The following is a 21,070-nucleotide window of genomic DNA, read 5'->3' as shown; positions in this document are numbered from 1 at the left end:
CCAGAAATTATACAGTATATATGTACTTATATACAGAGCTTGGAAAAGTTACTTTTTTGAACTACAACTCCCATCAGCCCAATCCAGTGGCCATGCTGACTGGGGCTGATGGGAGTTGTAGTTCAAAAAAGTAACTTTTCCAAGCTCTGCTTATATACAAAAAAATGGAAACCAAAAGGAAGAACTACAAATTACATGTAATTTCCTCTTAAGCCAATTACAAGGGTGGGGAACTCCTACAGGGGGCAACTTAGTGTTGCCAGGTGTCCAGTTTTCGCCTAGAGACTCCAGATTTTTGGGGTCCTCCCTGGGTCTGCGGGTGAGTCAGCTTAATCTCCAGACTCTCAGCTTTCTTTCTTTCTTTCTTTTTTAAATTAAGTTTCTAGGTGTTCTGGCTCACGAGATATACACCAAAATGTCAGCCTTCCCACAACTTCTGTGAAATGAGCTAGCTACTCTAACCCCATCCTTTCAGGTTTGTAGCCAATAAGTGAAGTCAGGGTTGTGATTGACAAGGGATTTCTGGGTCTCCAGGCAGTAACTAGACCCTATCGCAAAGGTAGAAAACTGTTGTGTTTTCCTGTTTATCTGACAAATCTCATAAACTGAGCAAGTATATACCTTTCAGCAGTACTAAAAGTCTTTTTTCCCCTTGTGTGCAGGTATCAAACAAGTTTAAATTTTCCTGGGCTGTTAAAGAGGGCAATGTTTTGAAAACCTTCCTAATATGAAGCTTTAATCCACTACTTGCCTTCTGGGAGTAAAGCTGCAATGCTAATCCCACATACCTGGAGTAAACCCCATTGAATTCAGTAGGACTTACTTTTGAGTAGACATGGTTAGGATTGTGCTGTAAATTAATGGGACTTTTGAGTGAACATAGCAAAAGATTGCTATTTTTCTCCCCCTCCAATCCTATTTTTAAAGCAATTAGGCACGACTTACATAGGTATCACTGCTTTTATTATGTAGGAAACTAATACTGATTTTATCTTTTTTTTAAAAAAATGTTCTGCAATGACCACCTGGTTTTGACAATAAATTATTCTATGGGGTTTGTGTATTTTTACATCTCAAGTGTGTGTGTGTTAGGGTTGCCAGGTCAGAAGCATCCCAAACCCTGAGATTTCAAGGGCGGGCCTGAGTGATGTCACGGGGTGGGCCTGAGTGATGTCACAGGGGCAGGCCCGAGTGATGTGATTAAGCCTGATACATTAAACATCAACCACAATTGCTTGGTGCATACAATTCAAACAAAAACATTTCTCTTAGCTAAAAGATAGAGCCTAGCTAGGGAACTTTTAACATAGCCTACTTGCTTCTGACAAGAAGGGTTTAAGTGTCCTCAGGCCATCCCAGTCACCAGAAGGCCATTGTAGGAAGAAAGGAGAATAGTGTTGTGGAGATGTTAGATGGCAGCACTCAGGAGTAAAGATGGATGCCCCTGAAGGCTGCAATTCTAAACACACTTGCTAAGGGACTCAGCCACATAAAACTCAACAGGACTTACTTCTGAGTAGAGGGTTTAAGAAGGTGGAGCTATGCACATAGAACCACCGTTGTTGCTTCTATGGATGCAAGGGAGTGAGATTAAAGATAAATGAAATGCAAATAGAAAAAGGAAAACAAAAGACAGGATGATTCCCTAAATGCAATACCTTACCAACTACAACAAGATTCCTATGAGTAAGGCAGAAAACTCAGAATGCCACAACCAGTCAGAGTTCCTAACCCAAACTAAAAAAAAATCCTGGCAGCCAGTCAGCCAATGTCACAGAAATCCCCATGCAGCACACTTAGTGCTGCAGTTAATGCAGAATGCTGCAGTACGACTGCGGACATGAGTGAGACCCTATCAGAACATAATACCTCTGCTCTGAAATCTGCACTGAAATCTGCAGAGAACTGCAACCTCAAGTGATAAGGAACTTCATTCACCCAACCCAAAATTCAGAATCATGCCACTTTAAGCTGTTTTGCAACTGTTTATACTTGTTTTTATGGTTATTGGATTTTAAAGAGATTTATTTCTTATTGTGAGCTGCCTTGGTTTCCAATCACCAACCCTACCTCACAGGGTTGTTGGAAAGACTCCATATATACACACATACAGCAGATGTAAAAATACATACCAGTTGGTCATTGCAGAACATTTTTTTTTAAAAAACCAGTATTAGTTTCAAAAACAAAATAACAAAAACTGTGATACCTCAGTAAGCCCTGCCTAATTGCTTTAAAAATAGGGTTGGAGGGAGAAAGATTTACAACACAAACGCAATTCTTTGCTATGTTCACTCAAAAGTCCCTTTGATCTACAGCACATTCCTAACCATATCTACTCAAAAGTATGTCACATTGAATTCAATGGGGTATACTCTGGGCATGTGGGATTAACATTGCAGTTTCGTTGTTGTTGTTACGTGCCTTCAAGTTGATTATGACTTATGGTGACCCTATGCATCAGTGACCTCCAAGAGCATCTGTCATGAACCACCCTGTTCAGATCTTGTAAGTTCAGGTCTGTGGCTTCCTTTATGGAATCAATCCATCTCTCCTTTGGCCTTCCTCTTTTTCTACTCCCTTCTGTTTTTCCCAGCATTATTGTCTTTTCCAGTGAATCATGTCTTCTCATGATGTGTCCAAAGTATGATAACCTCAGTTTCATCATTTTAGCTTCTAGTGATAGTTCTGGTTTAATTTGTTCTAACACCCAATTATTTGTCTTTTTTGCAGTCCATGGCACGTGTAAAGCTCTCCTCCAACACCACATTTCAAATGAGTTGATTTTTCTCTCATCCACTTTTTTCACTGTCCAACTTTCACATCCATACATAGAGATTGGGAATACCATGGTCTGAATGATCCTGACTTTAGTGTTCAGTGATACATCTTTGCATTTAAGAACCCTTTCTTGTTCTCTCATAGCTGCCCTCCCCAGTCCTAGCCTTCTTCTGATTTCTTGACTATTGTCCCCATTTTGGTTAATGGCTGTGCTGAGCTATTGATAATCCTTGACAAGTTCAATGTCATCGTTGTCAACTGTTAAGTTACATAAATCTTCTGTTGTCATTACTTTAGTATTTCTGACGTTCAGCTGCAGTCCTGCTTTTGTGCTTTCCTCTTTAACTTTCATCAGCATTCATTTCAAATCATTACTGGTTTCTGCTAGTGGTATGGTTTCGTCGGCGTATCTTAAATTATTGATATTTCTCCCTTCAATGTTCACCTCTTTCATCTTGGTCCAATCCCACATTGCAGCTTTACTCCCAGAAATGTGTATTGGATTAAAGCGTCATATTGGGAAGGTTTTCAAAACACTGTGTTCTTGAACAATTTAATCAGGACAATTTAAATTTATTTGACTCCTGCACACAAGAGAGAAAAAGCCCGAAAGCTATATAGTTACTCAGTTTATGAGATTTTCAGATAAGCAGGGAAAAGAACCATTTTCTTGTGTTGTAATGGGGTCTAGGCACAGCCTGGAGATCAACAAATCACAACCCTGACTTCACTTATTGACTACAAACTTGAAAGGGTGGAGTTAAAGCAGCCTGCTACAATCTGATTTAACAGAAGTTGCAAGGGGAGGTGGCTGATGTTTTACGAGGTGTATATCTCATGAACCATACCACCTAGAAACTTTTTTTATATATAAATTAAAGCTGAGAGTCCGGAGATTAAGGTGACGCACCCAGGGACCCGGAGAAGACCTGCAAAATCTGGAGACTCTGGCCAAAAATCATACACTTGGCAACCCTAGTGTGTGTGTATATATCTGCCTAATGTCAATAGGCAGGGAGTTCCAAAGTGTAGGTGCTGCCACACTAAAGGACTGATCTCTTGTAGGAGCAGAACAAGTACTATGCGGCACCTGTAACATGGAAAGCACACCTTGAGCTTGGCCTGGTAGCAAATCGACAACCAGTGCAAAGGTATTATGTGCTGATAGGGTCTCACTCTTGTCAGCAATTGTGCTACAGCATTCTGCATTAACTGCAGCCTCCAAGTCAGGTTGTGCTGCGTGGGAATTTCTGTGACCTTGGCTGATCCTCTTAAACCCACTGAAGATGCATCTTGTTGGTTGCATGGTGGTTTGTTTCTTGCCCTATAGTGATAAAAGAGAATTCACATACTGGGCAGCGTGGCTGCAATTGTTGTTGTTCCCAAGCTGCTACCTATGAAGGTAGACCAAACCTTGCGTGTTTTCTCTCTGTCAATCACTAGAATTGGGTTGGCTGTCAAAGTGAGTTTATAGCAGCCCACAAGGCAGATAGAAAAGGGTAGAGAATCTTCTTACTCTTACTCATTTCTCAAACCTCTTTCTGAAGTGAAGCGTCAAATCTGTAAAGACATCTGGAGCAGCCGTGTTAAAATGTACTGGTAGGGCATTCCAGGCAGGGAGTTGCCAATCCTGCTTGGATATGGATATCTTTGCAGAGGATCCCTAGTCAAGCTTTACTGACAGCACAATCCAAACCATATCTACTCAGAAGTAAGTCCTATTGAGTTCTATGGGACTTAGTAAGTGTGTTTAGAATTGCAGCCCTCAGGGGCATGCATCTTTACTCTTGAGTATTCCTGTCTAACATCTCCACAACACTAGGCTCCTTTCTTCCTATGATGGCCTTCTGGTGAGTGGGCTGGCCTGAAGGCACTTAAATCCTTTTGCCAGAAGCAAGTAGGCTAGATTAAATGTTCCCTACCCAGGCTCTATCTTTTAGCTAAGATTTCTATCTTAATTTCCAATCAAAGAAATGCTTTTGTTTGAATTGTATGCGCCAAGCAACTGTGGTTGATGCTAAATATATCATGCTTAATGACTTCACTCGGGCCCACCTGTGTGATATCATTTGGGCCCACCACCCTGACATTACTTGGGCCTGCCCCTGAAATCTCAGGTTTTGGGATGCACCTGGCAACCCTACTGCAAAGATATCCATATCCAAGCAGGGTTGGAAACCCCCTGCCTGGAATACCCTGCCCCTAACTTTTAACATGGCTGCTCCAAACATCTTTACAGATTTAACCCTTCACTTCAGAAAGAAGTTTGAGAAATGAGTAAGAGTAAGAAGATTCTCTACCCTTTTCTGTCTACCCTGTGGGCTGCTCTATCTATCTTAATTTCCAATCAGAGACATGTTTTTGTTTGAATTGTATGCTCCAAGCAACTGTGGTTGATGCTTAATGTATCATGCTTAATGACATCACTTGGGCCTGCCCCTGTGACATCACTACGGGCCGACTCCGTGACATCACTACGATCTGCCATGTGACATCACTAGGGCCTGTCCCTGAAATCTCAGGGTTTGGGATGCTTCTGACCTGGCCACCCTAGGACAACTAGCAGGTGGGAAAGCTTGCTTTAACCCTTCCCCACTAGTTGATTGCTGCCCTTCTGCAAATCCCTCTGGAATTTTGAATCATCTCTCCCCCCCACTCAGCTGCAGGGAGATTTGTCAGGCATAGGAGAGGTTAAGCACCCAGCCCACCTGCCAATTCTCCCCTACAGCCCCCACTCCCGGTCAGGCCCTGAATATCTGTTACCTCTGCAAATATGGGTTTGGGAATCTACAGTTGTTGAAATAACATGATTTTGAGGTGATAGGCCCTATCACTAGCAGAACACCAGAATAATGTATCCTTTTGCATTAGCACTGAGGTTTAACCCAGGAACCCCACATCATGACACACACACACACACACACACATGTAAAGGCCCCATCTGTGCTATACATTTAAAGCAGTATTATATTACTTTAAATAGTCATGGCTTCTGTAGTTTGTTGTGAAGAGACTCCTATTCTTCTCGCAGAATTACAATTGCCAGAGTTCCTAGGGATTGATTTTTAAACCATTCTGAGAATTGTAGCTCTGTTAGGAGGGGAAAGGGTTTCTTCCCAAGTCTCAGAAACCTTAATAAACTACTGTTCCCAGGATGCTTTGGGGGAAGCCATGGCTGTTTAAAGTGGTGTGATACTGTTTTAATGTATAGTGCAGATGGGGCCTCTGTCCCTCTTTCTCACACACCCTTCCAGAAGAGCCAGTTCTTCACTTATCTTTCAAAATGGAGGCAAATGGTATGAACGGTGTTTGCCTGCTGTACACTGAATTACATTCATTCCAAGCAATGAATGTTTATTGCCTCTGCCATACTGCCACCAAGAGGCCAAAATATATCAAAGCTCTTCAAGCTGACTGGTTTAAAAGGAGAAAAGTATTGCCTCCCTGCACCCCACCCATATTGTAACTCCAAGTATTGCTGATCTTCAGCCATTAAGTAGAAATAGGGGATCTACGTGGCTGCCTCTTTGTGCTTTTTGTTTGTTTTCTAACCAAACATGATTGCCAGAGGACTACTATTCCAAATGGTTTTAATATGCCTATAACAACTCCTGTTTTCCCCCTTTTTGGCGGTGTGTCTGTGAAATGTTAGCATAATGTTGGACTGTTTCTGAACTCGTTTTCTGTAACATAGCAACTGCTCTTACCAAGGCATCTTCTTTCTTCTTTCAGAGACAATGAAGGAAAGACAGGGTTGCAAGCAGTGGGGGCTGGTCCATTAGATGAAATGGGGCACTGCGCCACCAACCTCAGTCTACCCTCAGCCAACCCCTCCCTGCCTGCCTTTCTTACAACCAGTCAGTCACTGGCTCTACCTGTCATTGGTTCGGGATCCAGTGTCGCTGGTTTCTTTGCCTTCTGCCCCACCAGTCCCAATGGGCATCAGCCACCACTGGTTGAAAGAGCTCAGTTGTGGCCAAATACATAAGGAGAGCCCAGTTTGATCAGGCCAAAGGCCTGCATCCTGTTCTCACAGTCCAGCATCCTGTTCTCACAGTGGCCAACCAGATGTCTATGGAGAGCCCACGAGCAGGACCTGATTGCAACAGTGCTCTCCCAACTTACGATTCTCAGCAGCTAGTATTTGGGGCATACTGCCTGTGACAATGGAGGTAGAACATCATGGCTCATAGCCATTACTAGCCTTATCCTTTGTGAATTTGTTTATTCCTCTTTTAAAGGATTAGGGTGGACAGTTTTCTGGATATTATGATGTAGCAGAGGTACAAGATGCGCTATCTATATTCCCGACTGAATTGGACTTTTTGAATTCTTTTCTTGTCTCTGTCATCAGGTCTCTCATGTCAGTTCTTTCACAGATCAACATGTTGTTGTTTTTCCGAGTGCAATCCGATATCAAATTAAAATTGTTGCAGAAAGTTGGAGCATATGCATCTCCAGCAGCAGCCATGAGAGCCAGGATGGGGAACCTACTAATGAGAATGACGCCACAATGTTAGCTGGGAGCTCTCATCCCAATGTGGCATCATTTCCTCTAATGCTGACGTTCAGGTGTGAGTGGCATTTCTTCTGTTGCCAGAATGATACTATACACTACAAGAGGGAAGGTATTAGCAGACAAAGGGGGACTCCTGAGCTTTGCAGAAGCACAAAAAAACCCCTTAGAGAAAAAAATAGAGGACCCCCCCAAAATATCCCTACGAGAACTGTGTGAGCTTAGAGGCCACAGGATGATGCCAAACTATTGGGGGAGAGAATTGCGTAGAGGGGTATAGGGATGGGGGAGAAATTTGATTCAGTTCACATTTAAAGGCGAACCACCAAATCTGCACTTTCCGAAGCAATACGTGAGCTAGAACACAGCCATCCTTTGACATTCTCACTTTTGCAGTTTTCCACTTAAGTAATGGATACAAAAATGCATATAGTAGGGTAAAGTGTGCAGAAACATGCATTTATTTGTGAAAATAACATAAAAATGAATTATGTTAGGGGAAATTGCTTTGCAAGAATGTTATAAGTAATTCACATTAGAATGCTGCTGAATTTTCATTGTTTGTTTTACAATAAAATAAAATCTCAAACTGATGTGGAATGTGGAGAACTGAACTTAAAATTGGAAAAATAAGAAAGTGAGAGAAAAGCCACAATTGACAGATTTCGCCAATCCATAGAGGGGGAATGGAATGGTTTATTGAGGAGGGCATGGCTAACCATCTGAAACACTGCACAGGAAAACTCCAACATTTTGTTGTTAAGTTCCACTTGTTTTCTGTTGGGGATGCTGTAGTGGTATCCTGCATTGTAAATCCTGCATTGAGCAGGGGGTTGGATTAGATCAGGTATAGAGAACTTGCAGCCCTCCAGATGTTGTTGGACTACAACTCCCATCGGCCTTGGCCATTGGCCATGCTGGCTGGTGCAGGTTCTCCATCCCTGTCCTAGGGGAATTTATACTTGTGAAGTTCATGCCCTTGAAGGCAGAGAAAGTTCTGGACGCTCAAGGGCCTGTTTGTGTGGGAGAAGTTATAATTGTTTATAAAAATACAGAGAGAATGGCCTTGTAGCTTCCTGTCTCTGTCTGACAAATAAAAATTCTGGTCTTTTCACAAACTGGGTCACTGACATCTCTGAGATGTAATAATCTGCTTTGCTTAGCTGCTGAAGCCGACTGCAAAACTACATAACAATACAAAGGGTCAAGAACAAAGACAGCCCACTCATGCAATTTTTTATTATTTTTTGTTTTATCATTTGATTGTAAGCTGCCTTGCTGATGGAATGAATGGAAAAGCAAGGTAGAAATCTTCTAAATAAATTAATTGACATCAGCAATGAAGGGAGCATACCATGCTGCACTGGTTATGTTGACCGCCCTATGCCAACCATTATCTACTGTCGGGGAAGAGCCACAGTTTAGCAGTAGAGCATCTATTTTGTGTGTAGAAGGTCTCAGGTCCAATCCCTGGCATCTGCAGGCATGGCTGGAAAGGTCCCCATCTGACTGAGAGCCACTGCCAGTCAGTATAGTCTAGGAATGGAGGAGAAATTCGATTCAATTTGCAAATTGCTGCAGATATGTGGAGAACCGAATTCAAGATTAGAAAAATGAGAAACTGAGAGAGCCAAAATTAACAGATCATTCTATTCTTAGTGTTAGCCCAGGGTAGCCAACATGGTGCTCTCCATATGTTTTGGACTGCAACTTCCATCATCCCTGGCTATTGGCTGAGCTGGCTGGGGCTAATGAGAGTTGTAGTCTGCAATATCTGGAGGGCACCATGTTGACGACCCTTCTTGTAGTAGACAGTACTGAGCTAGATGGGCCAGTGGTCTGACTCAATATAGTGCAGCTTCTTATGTACCATATTGACACTATTATACTGATCATCACCAACCAAGATGGCAGATGATAGTATGTAACCCTGGTCCATAGTACAGGATTGGATGCAGTGGAAACGGGGTTGTGCAAGACTACCTCATGATCCTGCACAGGGTATGCATTGCCAGAAAGGAGGAAATACATCATCCAAAGGGGGGAGAGGGACAAAAGGGGATACATATTTACATTAACAACATGCTAATTTATATGTATAGGCACAAATTTTGAAACAATTTCACTGTGATCAGGAGAACTGTGTGCCTGTTCAGTCTGCTGTCCTGGTGCTGGTAACTGTTGATGGGCAGCTTCAAGGTTCCTGTTCTCCCTTCTTATGGTTCTTTATCATTCAACTGGAGTTGTACTGGACAGTCTTTCAAATAGAGGACTGTCCTCTGTGATGCAGGTTAGACAGCCTCCCTACTAATTTAAAAATTAAAGATTGTTCAGCCATCAGAGGCTCAGTCACCTTCCTGCACCTTCAGGGCCAATCTCACTGACATTTAGATGTGTCTTTGCATTCAGCACCAATGTGGGATTTACTCCCAATACAAATTGCACCTTCAAAGAGGGATTTTCCTCAGTACTTCAGCAGAGAAAGAAAAAGTTACATCCTCCCCTTCCACTTTGCTGCAAAACCAGGAATTACCAGCCACCCCAGCTGATGCTATTTGCTACTTTAAAAACCTGCACATTAAATACAAAGCTGCATCTATTGTTATATCTAGTTTTACCCTTAGACCCAACAAAGTGGCAGAATACTAGGGAATATACAGTACCATTTCATGATCTCTGCTTCATTGGGTGGCTTGAATTTCCCTAGCCCAGGTGACCACACTCAATGAAGAAGCCTGCTTCTATCTGCAGAGCCCCATTCTGGATTCTGTTGCTGACTTGGTCTCACTAGGATGTAATACGATGTTGGGGAACAGCATTTTTTTTTATACCCAGATTTTCAGCCATGATTTGCTCCAAAGGAGATTTAGTGTGCCCCAGAAACCACCTTGGCACCTGCTAAGGCCCCTCCTGGTTTGTTTAATTTTAAGAGTGTAAGAAGAGCTTGCTGAAATAGGCCAGTGTCTCATCTAGTCCAGCATCCTGTTCTCACAATGGCCAACCTCTGGGTGTTGCTGGACTGCAGTGCCCATCAGCCCCAGGGATATTTTGCCTGTTTGTTGGGGGGTGGTTTGCCTGGTTTTGAGTGGTGGTGCTTTGCTTGTTCTTGTTTTGTTTTGTGAGGGTTACCTGAGTCATTTGGGGGATGGTGGTTTTCTTGGTTTTTGTTTTAGGTGTTTTGCCTGGCTTTTGGGGGGGGGTTGTGTAAAGTGTGTGAGATACATGTATGTGTTTCTTTGAGAAACTGGTATTCAGTTTTGCTTTGTGGGGGGTCACATATGTAGTTTGGATCAAACCCAACATCCATAGTGCACTTCGTTTCTCATCCGTTCTATGGCCACATCCACACCTGACGTCCACACCTAACACCTGAGTGTTGTTAGGAGACCCCCTATTCCCCTCACAGAGCTACAATCACCAGAATTCTCTGGGAAGAGGGGCTGACTGTTAAGCCACTCTGGCCATTGGAGCTCTATCAGGGGAATAGGAGTCTCCTAATAACATTCAGCACCCTTCACAAACTACAATGCCTAGGATTCTTTGTGGGAAGAATGACTGTTTAAACTGGAATAATGGTCTGATGTGGATGTGGCCTATGTCATTATTTAGGCAGAAACCCTGTGACAGGCCATTTTCCAGCTGTGCCCACAAAAAATAGCTCAGATTTTCACATGTGCTCAGGGTCCAAAAATGTGGGGCTCCCTGTCTTAAGGATATGTGGAGGTACCCATGGTGGAAGGAAGGAAAGAAGGAAAGTGTTGACATATTAATGGTGAGCACCCCCTGAACCTTGTGGCAATCTTAGCTAAACCCCTCAGAGAAATTGCCCCTCCCCCGGAATGGGCATGGAGGTTTTTGTTTTCCCATCCCCGAATTCATTACAAAGGTTCTCCAGTGAGAACATTAGTCTCAGCTTCAATTGCTTCCCACCTGTGAGACTGAGTTGCACTACAGAAGGTAATTAGATAACATAGAATCACTTCTATTCCCCATAGCAATGAATGGCAACCATTAGCATTTATGGTTACAAATGATGAGCTGCAATTGGGGCTATTGTTGAGGTGGGAACTGCATTTGTTCCATGTCTATAGTGACTCAGCCATGGATAATCAAGCCTTGTCCTATCTGCATACTTTGACGAGGTTAGAATGTGAACATAAGAACATAAGAACATAAGAAGAGCCTGCTGGATCAGGCCAGTGGCCCATCTAGTCCAGCATCCTGTTCTCACAGTGGCCAACCAGGTGCCTGGGGGAAGCCCGCAAGCAGGACCCGAGTGCAAGAACACTCTCCCCTCCTGAGGCTTCCAGCAACTGGTTTTCAGAAGCATGCTGCCTCTGGCTAGGGTGGCAGAGCACAGCCATCACAGCTAGTAGCCATTGATAGCCCTGTCCTCCATGAATTTGTCTAATCTTCTTTTAAAGCCATCCAAGCTGGTGGCCATTACTGCATCTTGTGGGAGCAAATTCCATAGTTTAACTATGCGCTGAGTAAAGAAGTACTTCCTTTTGTCTGTCCTGAATCTTCCAACATTCAGCTTCTTTGAATGTCCACGAGTTCTGTGACAGAATATCAGAAACTAACAAATCAGAGATAAGCGCAGCATTTTTATTTTTTATTTACTTTGCCTTGATCAGCAACACTGGGCTGCTAAATTTCAAAATAAAGTAGTGGAAGCCATGGTGATAATTTTAAGAATACTGAGGATAAAGAGAATTCCCTGGAAAGCGACATTTGCCTTGTAAGGGGGCATGAGGGTGCAAAGAAGCATAGGTGCAAGTAGGGGTGGACAGATCAATCTATTTCTTTTCTGCTCAGTCATAGGTCTATTCTGTCCTATTATTTTGTGATTTAAAAAAATGCACAGAAAAGTTACATTTAATTTTTGTGCATTCCCCCCTAATATATACATTTCAATGCATTTACCCATAAAATACAATTTCTATATGCATTTTCATTTTGGGGCACATTTGAAAAACCCCAAACTGCATCGCAAGATTCGGAGCAGTGTATAATCTTGTTGATAACTATGTACCAATCTGCATTTTAGTCCAGGACTGGTGAATCAGCTCAATACACTGAATAAAATATGGACTGAACGAATTTCTCTTCCATTTCCAGGTACAAGCTTATCCTATTATCTTCCAAGCTGAGATCACAGAGTGTGTTAGAGTGTTGGGTCTATATATCCAGATGTTTTCTCTTCCTTCTAGAGTCTCAGGATTCTATGGTTTTCTTATTAGAAACATTTCCAAAGCTGAAAAGATGTGGTGTAAACTGAACTGTCTGGCAACAGATAGATAAGTTGTGTTTTGCCTTGTTTTTTAAAAAAAGCATGATTGTTCACATGTGATTTCTGGAATGGGTGAGAAGATCTGTAGTTTTCTTAACATGCTTCATGTGGGACACTGACAATGATCTTACATGGGGTGCAAACATATTTTAATGAAAGAAACTCATAGCATTCCAAGGGTCCCTCACGTAAGCTCTCCCTTCCATATAAACACCACCAGTATGTATGTGGACAGACAATGAACATTTTTGATGGAGCCCTTTTCCTCTCCACACACATATCCTGTTGTCCTAACTAGTTACTAGTTACTAAGACCGAGTTACTAATTGCAATTTAAATTCCTTGCCCATTTCAGTATACTTACTATTTCAGGGGTAGCCAATGTGGTGCCTTCTGGATGCTGTGGACTTTCTAACTCCCATCATCCCGGAGCACTGGCCACGTTGGCTGGGGCTGATGGGAGCTGTAGTCTAAAACATCTGGAGGGCACCAGGTTGGCTCTCTGTGTACTATTTGATAGCAATGTGGGGAATGACCACACAGTACATATTTGCTTCCGGAAGAGCAGATGTAAGGTTTCTTTTGCAGGCTGTTTGTTGTGTTTGCAAAGATTGCGTAACATTTTATAGTTTGCTGACTGAGATGCAGGATTATTCCATGTGTTTGGATTAGACAGAAGTTCAGACAGAGTTCCACCGCAACAATTAGTCAACACGCTGTCACCAGGGTGAGGAAAAAGGGAAAGCAGGGTGATGCTCTTAGAACTTGTACATGAAATGCATTTTGAGAGAGATTTGTTTTTGTAGTCTGTTAGAAGGGCATGATGAATGTTGTGCTGCCTTTTCTGCAATGCACACAAGACTGTTAAGCAGCTAGATTGCTGGCCACATGGATCACTTCTATCATCAGCAAATAATTCAAGGATTTCTTCCTAGGCAGGACTGCAAACCTCAGAAAATCATACTGTGGGGCCAGTTCAGGGAGGATGCAAATTTAAGGCAATGAATTTTGGTTTCTCTTGGGGAGGAATTCTAAATGAAAACTGAAAGCATTCAGATGCTGTGCCTGTGTGACAGGTCTTTGGGGTAGCAGCAAACAAGCCTTGTGATGTCTTTTTGAAACATAGTTTTAATACAAACATTCCTTATCAAAACTGAAGAACTGGAAAGTCTAAGATGCACCCCTCTAATTTCAGTAGGAGGAAATTTCAGTCTGTGTATGTGTATGGGGAACACTATTCAAGGGTTTGCTCTTGTATATATTCACTTGGCAACCCCATAATAATTTAAGAAAATATTTACGGATATGTCCTTTGCTACACCTCAGTATTATTAAAGCAGTAGACTTAACAAAGGCCACTCTTGTCATAAAAAAAATACACACAAAGAGCCTCCTCCTGTAAGACCATTATGTCCAGAGTCTAAAACTGCCTAACTGCACTACTGCATCACCAGGTGTGGATAAATCAGGGTGTGCCCTCTTTCAAAATCCTACAATGAGAGAATAAAATGATAACAAAAATCACAGTCATTTTTGCCATATTATTGATGGCAGATCTACACTGAAAATCTCCACTTCTGCGGAATCACTATAAAATGTTATAAAATATTTTTTCCTTTCCAACCCTTCCTAATTTCTTTCAGCTGTGTATTAAAATGAGAACTTTTAAGTTTCATGAAACATCAACTTGTGCTTAGGGTTGCCATATTCCAGTTCCACAAATCCAGGCAGGTTAATTTGCATATTATGTAAAGCATTTGCATATTATTTGCATATTATGCATATTATTTGCATATTAAAATTTGGATTGTCCTGTTGTTTTGTTTTTGTGCCTAGGAATTACCACCAAAAACTGGGGAAAGATGTGAGAAATCTTTTTTTTAAAAGCAACATTTTCAGCCTTAAATGCCTATACTCTAGTTTCCAACACTATGGAGTATTTATTGATTGATTAAGAGGATTTATATCCTGCCCTTTTGCTGTTAAAAACAGAGCTCAGCACAGCTTACAAATATAATAAAAACAATAAAAATACACAATCAATATAAAAACATAATAAAAACACAAAATAGCAACAAACAAAGTAAGTCAGGGCACCAGTCCGGTTAACCATATACAATATATTTCAAAGATGTGGTGGGTGGAGAAAAACAAGAAGCCAAAATGTTAGGAAAAGGAGTCTTTCACACCACATGCTCAGTTCTAAATACTGTAGCAGCAAGTTTTACAAGTTCCTCCAGTATTCCACTGGTGCAGGCACTCAGACATTCAAAGTATTTGTATGTTTCTTAGGTTTTATAAAAGCAGAGCTTTGCTTAACTCAAAATTTATTTTCCTTTTGATCAACCACATCTACACAGGTTCCACCTCCATACTCAAAATGAAACTGGGCCTGGAAGTGTGCAACAACTCCACACATACCTTGCTAATTAGATTACCAATGCCAGGATGTCTGTCTTATCAACTACTCTCCTGCTCCCCCCCCCCCACCGGGCATCATGAAAGACCCAGTCCTGGGCTCAGAAAGAAAATAAATATCTGGTCCTCTTCAAAGTATTGATAAGCCTCTTGTTTTAATTGAAATAATAATTATAAATTCTTGTTCTTATCACTAATGGGAGTTAATTATCTTGCATATGCTGCTGTTGCTTCTATAGCTGTAACGGAGTGAGGTTAAAGATAAGTGAAATGCAAATAGGAAAAAAAAAACACAGAAGGCAGTAACACTTTCCTAAATGTAATACCATACCAACCACAACAAGATTCCTATGAGTAAGGCAAAAAACTAAGCATCTCACAACCAGTCAGGATTCCTAACCAAAAACCAAAAATATGATAAATGAATTAATATTTATATAAGCATGACTATCAAATATATTTATTATTTACACAAACTGTAAAGATATTTATAGTGCAATCCTAGGTTTATTTATTCAGAAGCAAGTCCCAGCATATTCAGTGGGGCTTACTCAAACAGGGACAGAAATGCAACCTCAAGTGATAAGCAACTTCATTCACACAACCCAAAATTCCGAATCATGCCACTTTATGCCGTTTTGCAACTGTTTATACTTGTTTTTATGGTTATTGGATTTTAAATGGCTTTATTTCTTGTTGTGAGCTGCCTTGGTTTCCAACCCTACCTCACAGGGGTGTTGGAAAGACTCCATACACGCACACGCACACACTGCAGTTGTATAAATACATACAGCCCATATAATAGTTTATTGTCAAACCAGTTGGTCATTGCAGAAAAATCAGTATTAGTTTTTAAAAAAATCAGTATTACTTTCCTACAGAATAAAAACTGTAATACCTAAGTAAGCCCTGCCTGCTTGCTTTAAAATAGGACTGGAGAAGGGGGCAGAAAGAGTTAGAACACAAACACAATTCTTTTTTACATTCACTCCAAAGTCCCATTGATTTTGAGCACATTCATAATCATGTCTTCTCAAAAGTAAGTCCTATTGAATTAAATGGGATTTACTCTAGGCATATGGGATTAGCATGCTTTTACCCCCACAAAAGCAAGTATTGGGAAGGTTTTGAAAACACTGCCCAGGATCTGACTCCTGCACACAAGAGGAAAAGAAACTGAAATGTATATACTTACCCAATTTATGAGATTTCACATAAACAGGGGGGGGGAACCACCATTTTGTTTTCTAGACACTGCCTCAGGTGAATGAAACTGAAACACAATCCCTGATTGGCTGCAATGCTGAACGGGCGGGGTTAAAGCTACGAAGTGCTATAGTACTACTGTTTAAAGAAAGATTTAACAGTCGGGGGGGCTGACGTTTTTATGTATATCTCGAGAACCAGACCACCTAGGAACTTAATTTTTTTTTAAATTAAAGCTGAGAATCCGGGCCACCTAAGGGGCTAGCTGGGCGCTGGGTGGCATGCATAGAATCCGGGTAAAACCCGGCTAACCGGGCAATATGGCAACCCTACTTGTGCTTAGCTCTTTCGATGCAACCCAAAAGGGATTAACTTTTGTTGCAATCCTGAAAATAGCTAGCTTGCTGCAATCTCATTTTCAATAGAATTTAAGCTTTTATCAGGCAACATATGTCAAGTATGTCGTCTATAGTGTTCGTTACTGTGAGTTTATTTTGACTAGGAATGCACATGTGAGTGCAAAGTCGAGGCTGAGGGTGCAGGAGGAATCCATTTTAAATAGATTTATACACACAACTCAGTTTCAGACCCAACTGAGCTTTCCCTGCATTTGACCATCTCTAGCATCAAGTGCCCACTTATGTCTAGTTGCTTGTGCATTTTTTTAAAAAAACCTGACTAATTTTGTTAAAATTATATGCAAGATTATATACAAAATAAGTATATTAGACATATAGAAGAGTCACACCCCACGCAGTCCTATATTTCTACAGCATAATTTTATAAGTATTGACACCTAAGTATTTTCATACCAGTACTTGAATTGTCGTATATATACCTCAGCATGTGCTGATTCCTTTAGGAAACCTGGACTGTATATGTGTATATTATACATATAATGTATATGTGGGCTCCTGCTGGGAGGAAGGGCAGGATATAAATCAAATAATAAATAAATAAATAAATGCATATAGTATGCAAGACTAATTAAAAGGTATTGTGGGCATATTTGTACTATACATTTAAATGGATTTTTATGCCAATTTACCTGTCATTACTTTTCATAAAAAATCATAGGAATTATAATTTGGTAGGATGCTGAGAATTCTTGGCCTGTCTCTGTCCCTAGCATCCCTCACAGAACTACAGTTCCCAGCGTTTCCTGGGTAGAAGGCATGACTGTAGCCCTCTTCAGGCATTACATTACAGTAAATGTCAAAATGTGAGAGATGGCAGTAGAGACAAGTGTGCTAACACCACCATTCTCATTTCTTTCCAACTTGTGGAAAGTGAGTTCCTGCAGTAGGGAACCTGTTATATCTGTGAAGGCTCCCTATGTGATTTTAAACCCTGGAACATCGAGGTTTCTAAAACACATGGGGACCTCCATTGATGCTAGGGCTGTGCATCAGGTCCAGACAAATCCCAGAACTGAACTGAATCAGGCCACTCCAGGCTTTGTCCCGGAAATTCCTAGCACTCTTAACTCACTACAGTTCCCAGGATTCTTTGGGGGAAGCCCTGTGCTTTAAATGTACAGTGTATACTCAGCCCTCATCACATTTTTCTCTAGGTTAAGCAATATACCTATCTTTCCATGGTAATAGCTTTGCTATCTTTTTCCTTCTCCCACTCCCAAACTCTCCACCCTGGATGCATGATATACTTAACGGGGAGTCCCTGAGAAAGCTCCCCAGTCTAAAATGAAGTCTGCCACACTGTCAGCTGGGATGCAGTCATAGGCAAATCATAAGTTGCTACATATGGAAGTGCTTGAGCATGTGGAACAAAATATCTGGATGAGTTATTTTCTTTGTGCAAGGTTCTACCACAAACTGTATGTGTATGGGAGAAGAGCTGCAGACCCTGAATCATGGCTAAGTAATCACTGAAAAGCAAGTTATACTGCACATTTTCCATGGGGCTCCCATCAAACAAGAGCAAAAGACTGCAGCCCATCAGACTGGCTTTACCCTGGCAAGATCTATTTTCATTTAGAACAGAGCTGCGCATTCTTAAAATGGTACTTTTAGGGCTTTGCAATTTGACTATAAAACTTTATGCTGACATGGAGAGGGGAGAAATTTAAAACTTAGTAGATGAAATTTATTGTTGGAATATTTAAGCTAAACATGGTAAAAGGACAATAATAATAATAATAACAACAACAATAATAACAAATCTGAAAAATCTTTCTGTGTGCTTATATACAATATAATTTGAGTTTGAAATTGTCTTGTTATGTTTTGTTTTTTAAAATTAATGTCTCATTGCATTCTATTCTACTGTATATTAATGTGTGTGTGCTTTGTGGGGCAAGATGCCCACAGAATTCCTGCTATGGGGAGGGTATATGAAAGAAAGAAAGAAAGAAAGAAAGAAAGAAAGAAAGAAAGAAAGAAAGAAAGAAAGAAAGAAAGAAAGAAAGAAAGAAAATAGATTACAAACATGACTTTAAAATGACATTTTCTAGGACTTTAAATCATCTGTTTTCTTCAGATGTAGTCACGGAAATGTGGGAAATTCTGAAATAAAAATAATTGTTACAAATAACTGGAAACCATAAAAGCAGGCCCTGACTAAGCAATATCCTTTCAGCCCATTCAAACAATACCCTTCCTTACCCTCTCTCTCCTGTGGGTAGCAGGAAAACAAGTATCTGTTCCTCCTTGACACCCATGGACAGCTGCGTGGGCATTAATTTTGAATAGTGTATATGTTTATAAAATCTTACATGCATAAGCCTGGATTGTCAAGTTGATTGTCCTCCCCAGAGTTGGTCATATGTGTGTCCTCTAGTCAAATCTCATCAAATTTTGAAACAGGGATGCTCAGCTAGGAAAGCCTCCCTGCTTGAATTCTTGCAAGCAGAGCTGAGGAGGGCACAGTGTGTTGTGAGCATGCCCCTCTCAATTCTGCTCAAACCCTGGAGCTATCTTCTCACCCTCTTCTCCTACTCAGTGGAGGCTGGTTTATTAGAGCTAATGTGGCACTGCCCCACCAATCCCAGCCAACCCCCACCTGCCCTGCCTTCTTACTTAACTACCAGTAGTAGTCACCGAAGTGGTACGGGTGGGGCTCTCCTGCTCTTCTGGCTTCCAAACACAGTGGGTCGCTGTCACTGACCATGAGGAAGAGGGGCAAGGTGTGGGGGAGCTTAGCGCAGCACAGCATGTGGCAGCAGAAGTGCTAGATTGGTTCTGCTGCTGTGTGCCACTCCACACAGTTGCTGGAAACCACAGGAGGGGAAAGTGCTGTTGTGGTCAGCTCCTGCTTGTGGGCTTCCCATGGTTGGCCACTGTGAGAACAGGGTGCTGGACAAGATGGCCCACTGGCCTGATCCAGCAAGCTCATCTTATGTTCTGATGATCTTACCATGAACAGCTTCCCATGCCTCATTCCTCTCTCAGTGAGGGAGTCAGTGGCTGTGGTCCAGGAGAGCAGTGGAGCGCCACCCGCCCCATCTTACCAGCCCAGGTGCAAGGAGTGGCACTGGCTGTCCTTTTCCTCCTCCTTAGTCTCAGTGTTGTCTTTGCAGAACACAGCAGGGAGGAGTCACTGGCTCTTCCTGTCATCAGCTCTGGCTCCACCTACTGCTGGTCTCCTAACCTTCCACCCTGCTAGTCTCAGTGGGCACCAGCCTCCATCACTCCTACCCTAAAGTAAAAAAAACAAAACTTAACAAGGAAGTAGACACAATTTATTGTGGCCCAATTTGGATTAGGTCTTCAGTACTTGGGGTAGAAGGGTTAACTTTTCCTCTCTTGGGATATTTTTCTGATGGAAATCATCTTCTCAAGTTCTTGCTTTGTCCTTGGATTTCTCACATTGTATCTAGTTTGGTCCTTGTTGTCTGGAGCTGTTGAGTCTTCATACATTGTGGTATAGTCCACCCTTCCCAAGAGTGGTGCCCTGCAGATATCTTTTAATTAAAACGCCTATCAACCCCAGTTAGCATGGGTAATGGTTGGGAATGGTGGCAGCTTCAGTCAAATAACAATGGGATAGTGGGAGTTGCTTGCATCTAGTTGGCCACTGTGAGGACAGAATGCTGGACTAGGTGGGACTTTGGCCTGATCCAGCAGGGTTTTTCTTATGATCCTAACAACTGGAGGGCAACCGGTTAGGGAACGGTGCTATAACCCAGTGCATACCAGAAATAAGGAGCTGCCTTATGCTGAGCAAGACCAATGATCCATCTTGCCCAGTAGTGTCGGCTCTGACTAGCAATGACTCCCCAGGATCTCAGGCAGAGGTCTTTGCCAGCATCACAAGGGCCAAACATTATGCAACATGGTTTTTCACTTAGGTTGCCCTTGCAGGCAAAGTTTTTCTTTTACAAATTGCTGGCATAGGAATGCTGAATGGGATCAGAGATTGGGGGGGGCAAGGGAATAGAGGGCTTTAACTCTTTGCCCCTCAGTGTGGTCCTCATCCAGATTATGGGATCCATGCCTGCATTTTGCATTGGGAAGGAAGCTCTCCAAATTCCAGGGAGAGATGGCCCAATCCAGATTACAGTCACACTGAGTATGGGGAGGGGTGAAGCCCCACTCTAACCCTCACATCATAGTTCTGATCTGGTTTTGGGCCCTGAACTAGTAATTTATGGGATGGGGATGCAAGAAGAGCAAGAGCTAACTGAATGATAAACCATATCACATGTAGCTGGGCTGGAGATACCATGGTCTGAATTTTGGACCTCTTTACAGGAAAGGTGTGTAAAGCTTACAGCTAAGCTAATGTTCTTCCATTAAAAGAGCTACCCTATTATTTTGGATGTATCCCAAGACACTTGTGGTTTGCATTCCATTCGCATGTTTCGGAAAGATACAAGAACAAGATAATCTTAACTG

The sequence above is a fragment of the Rhineura floridana genome, chromosome 4 (genome assembly GCF_030035675.1).
Source record: "Rhineura floridana isolate rRhiFlo1 chromosome 4, rRhiFlo1.hap2, whole genome shotgun sequence".
Taxonomy (NCBI): Eukaryota; Metazoa; Chordata; class Lepidosauria; order Squamata; family Rhineuridae; genus Rhineura; species Rhineura floridana.
This window is presented reverse-complemented; position numbering follows the sequence as displayed.